The sequence below is a fragment of the Mobula birostris genome, chromosome 17 (assembly GCF_030028105.1).
Source record: "Mobula birostris isolate sMobBir1 chromosome 17, sMobBir1.hap1, whole genome shotgun sequence".
In the NCBI taxonomy this organism is placed as follows: Eukaryota; Metazoa; Chordata; class Chondrichthyes; order Myliobatiformes; family Myliobatidae; genus Mobula; species Mobula birostris.
This window is the reverse complement of record NC_092386.1, coordinates 1,927,857-1,928,098: the sequence shown is the minus strand read 5'-3', so window position 1 is coordinate 1,928,098 and position 242 is coordinate 1,927,857.

Genomic DNA, 242 nt, shown 5'->3' with positions numbered 1-242 from the left:
GCAGATATTTTCCTAGGCTCTGTTGTCATTTATTTTGTCAATACTGTACCTAACAAAGATGTGCATCCTAAAATAGATCATTAACACTCATTTGCCTTTGATTATTTTAAGAAAATTACATGTTGTTAAATGTCCACACCATCTTCACAAAGAATCATAAAATACTATAGCCCTTTGGCCCATCTAGTTTGTGGCGAACCATTAATCTGCCTAGTCCCACTGACCATAGCCCTCCGTACCTC